Raw genomic sequence first — 4,020 nt, 5'->3', positions numbered from 1 at the left:
CCACCTGCTCTACATTTATGCATTTGGCAGATGCTTCTATCCAAAGCAACAGTGCATTCAAGGTTTACACTGTATCAGTTATGTGTTCCCTGGGAATCAAACTCATGATCTTTGCATTGCTAGTGCTACCAGTTAAGCTACAGGAACCCCTAGGGCCCTAAGAAAGATAAAGGTTTCATTAAATACATTTTATTCATGTGGCATTGCATCCTGGCGCCTTTACAGACTGGGCTCCAATACAAAGGATAAAGTTTGTTTCAAATTCAAAATGTCCTTTAGTTGCTTCCATCATTGTTCTTACACTACAGTCTGAGGACAGTAACAGCCTTGCCTCCAATAAGCAAAACTTTTACCCAACAAAGTCCTGTTCATTTGCAGGGCTTTGAAATGTTATTCTCAGTTTTGTTTCTTTATTGCAAATAAGTGATTTTAACCAACATAAAATCCATATACTTAAAGCTTAAGTGTGTAATTTTATGTTCAAATACATTCTCTTATACCAGCTTAAAAAGCAGAGACAGCTAAGTAAGCCATTTCTAGGTTGATTTCCCCCAAAAGTGTAAACACTGTTCCTCTGTGATGCTATAAAAACATTGCTCTATTTGTTTGAGCATCCCCACCAGCACAACACATCAACATTGGCTCGACCAATGGCGTAAGTTTGGGGTGGGATGATCTGTTTGCCTTGCCAATGGAAGACGCAGAAGTGTTCGGGAAACCTGTTTGAAAACAATCATAATTTTGACAATTCCTTTCGGTGATGGTAATGCCGCAAAAATTACACTCTTAATCTTTAAAGCTAAACTAAATTTGTTTCAGGTGTTAAGTCTAGTAAATTAACTGAAACTTGAAATTTCTCAAATGGTGGTAACCGCACTGGCTACTGGCATATTTTACTTTTGGGAGCATCAGAGGACAGGGATGTTTTTGTGTGGGGTGATTCCAGAGACAATTTCTCAGTGAATCACAGACCGCAGCCAAGAAACACATTAGCCATCAATGATGACAAAACACTGGGAAAGAGCCCCCTACTCTCCCCAAGGTTCAAAATATCTGCTCTTCAGCCATGCACAGACCCTTCATCATTCTGTGACTGTATGACATCGCTTTCCTCTGAAACCTTCATTTCTGTGGTAGCGGTTAAATATAAAATGCTACATGCAAATCTTCGAGCCTCTGCTTTGTTTAAATTCCACGTTGTGTCCTAAGGGACACTGTTTCCCGCACTGCTCCTCATATTAGACGCACATATAACCCATACAACAAGATTACATTCTGATTACATCTACTGAGAGAAAGTACAACATGGGGTTAGTCAAACACATGTAGACTGTATGTCAGATTTAGGGCTCTATTTTCGTAAGCACATACTACGACAGTGCGCTACATCTTATCCAATTATCGTGAGAGCGCTAATTCTAAATACAATTTTCGTGCCAGTGAAAAACTCAGTGTTTGCGCTACTGTGGGTGTATGCGTGCAAACTGTGGGTGTACTGTATGGTAATGAAGTGGCGCAAAGCACAGTTTGCTATTTTCCTGAGAAAATTGTCATTGCGCTAAGAAGTTTCAATACCACATCTTAGTCCAAATTAAGTTCCTGCATTTGCAGTTTGGAGATTCCACCAGCAGGTGGTAATATGTCCAAACTCTGAAAATATGGTGGAACACCAAATTATGTCCCTGACAAAAACCTTTTTTTGAAACAAAACTTTATGAGATTTGTGTTAAACTATCTATAGGTCATGGTTTATTTTTCAATGATTATTATTATTATTACTATGTTTTTATTTACAATTGTATTTATGATCTAATATGTATTGGTATTTTTCAACCTGTTGTCGTAGAGTGATTTTAAGTCATTGCAAAAGTGGCCAGTGGAAGAATTTGAAGAGAGTAAAAATGTTTGGATTTTATAAGATTTTTTTGGCCACTTTGTTATTTTGATTATATATATATATATATATATATATATATATATATATATATATATATATATATATATATATATATATATATATATATTTTATGAATTACATTTTTCAAGTGGTGAAGTGCGTGTGGACACAAACACTGTTAATACTAGTCATGATATGTGTGTCAGTAAATGAAAATGATTAATAAAACTTAAATTCTCTATAATTTAACAGAGCCTACATCCATACCCTGAACCACATTTTCCATGCATATAAAAAGACCGTGTCTCATTTAACAAGGAGGCAGTTACAAAATAATGCAGCACAAATTAATGTAAGTCCATATTTCTATTCTTCTTATTCATTGTCCATTTACACTACCAACTTCTTATGAATGTGCTGTCTTTGTTTATATCACTGGTGCTTGACAGACAATAAAATAGGATGAAGATTGAGAAGAACCTCAGAATTAAACTGCACTTGACCCGATTAGTGCCTTGCGTGCACAATTTTGCTAAACCCACTTGGCCATGCCTATTGACTTTGCGCTTATTACTTATGGCATAGCACTGCGCTTAGCACTAGCGCTCTTAAAATAGGGCCCTTAAAGCTCAGATGAATAATTTCTGCACAAACAGCATCATCAAAAGGAATAGCAAAAATAATGATTGCTTTTCAAACAGATTTCCCAAACACTCCCCATCTTCCATGGGACACTAAACAGATAGACTGCCCCAACCTCATTCCATTGGTTGAGTCGTGGTTGGGATGCTCAAATAAACAGAACAATGTTTTAATGTCACCACAAAGTCACAGTGAATTTTTTCCCCAAATTTGGAACGCCCAATTCCCAATGCGCTCTAAGTCCTCATGGTGGCGTAGTTACTCGCCTCAATCCTTATGGTGGAGGACGAATCTCAGTTGTCTCCGCGTCTGAGACTGTCAATTCGCGCATCTTATCATGTGGCTTGTTGAGCGCGTTACCGCGAACACGTAGCACGTGTGGAGGCCCACGCTATTCTCTGCGGCATCCACGCACAACTCACCATGCGCCTTACCGAGAGCGAGAACCACACATTATAGTGACCACGAGGAGGTTACCCCATGTGACTCTACCCTCCCTAGCAACCGGGCCAATTTGGTTGCTTAGGAGACCTGGCTGGAGTCACTCAGCACACCTTGGATTCGAACTCGTGACTCCAGAGGTGGTAGTCCGTGTCAATACTCGCTGAGCTACCCAGGCTCCCACAAAGCCACAGTGTTTAACATTTTCAGGGAATCAACCTGCAGTACAAATAGATTATTTGGAGTTGTTTCTGCATATTCAGCTGGGACAGGAGAAAGTATTTTAACATCTAATAAAATGACACCCCTTACCTTTAAGCATGACTAAAAGTTAGGAGTGGTTAATTTGCTGTTATCAAAGCCTTCTTTGATCTGTTCCACTTAGCTTAAACATCTGAGCTAAGACCGTTCTCTTTCTAATATATGTGATCCCTGATGAAGATTGTCTGCACAAACAGAAGCTGTGAGATAAGTAAATATGTGTAAAACATCTGCTCTCTCTGCTTTCATTCCTCCGTTTTCTCTCAGTTCCCTCAGTTCCTTGATCAGCTGATTTTATTCCCTCAAAGTAGTCAACATTAACTGTTGACTACAGGGAAAGACAGAGAGAGAGAGAGAGAGAGAGAGAGACAGAATGGGAGAGAAAGTGTGAAGTAGTGTTTATCTATCAGGCACCTTCATTATCTATAACCCCCTTTACATCTTAAGGCTCAAATTAAAGTTCTTCCTCCTTGAAACTGTCGTCAGGTGATTCCTGTTGCAGGCTGTGACTGATCCCCCTGTTAAACTACAGCAGTAAGCATTTCTGGGTTGTCTAATCCCACTCAGAGTGGCATATCTACAGTCAGACCCTCATTTCCATCTCAGTCTGACAGTCAGTGATCTGTGCAAAGTGTACAGGACAAACAGTGCAGAGGCTTCCTGCCGAGAATGCATTCATGAGACTGCCCTGTGACTCATTACCACCATAAAGGGAGAAAATCATGGGTTCATTTACACTCAGTCTCCCATATATATTTGCTATCAGAGATTCCATAATG

The sequence above is a fragment of the Myxocyprinus asiaticus genome, chromosome 21, assembly GCF_019703515.2.
Source record: "Myxocyprinus asiaticus isolate MX2 ecotype Aquarium Trade chromosome 21, UBuf_Myxa_2, whole genome shotgun sequence".
Classification (NCBI taxonomy): domain Eukaryota; kingdom Metazoa; phylum Chordata; class Actinopteri; order Cypriniformes; family Catostomidae; genus Myxocyprinus; species Myxocyprinus asiaticus.
The sequence above is the reverse complement of the archived record's forward strand: the minus strand, read 5'-3'. Positions refer to the sequence as shown.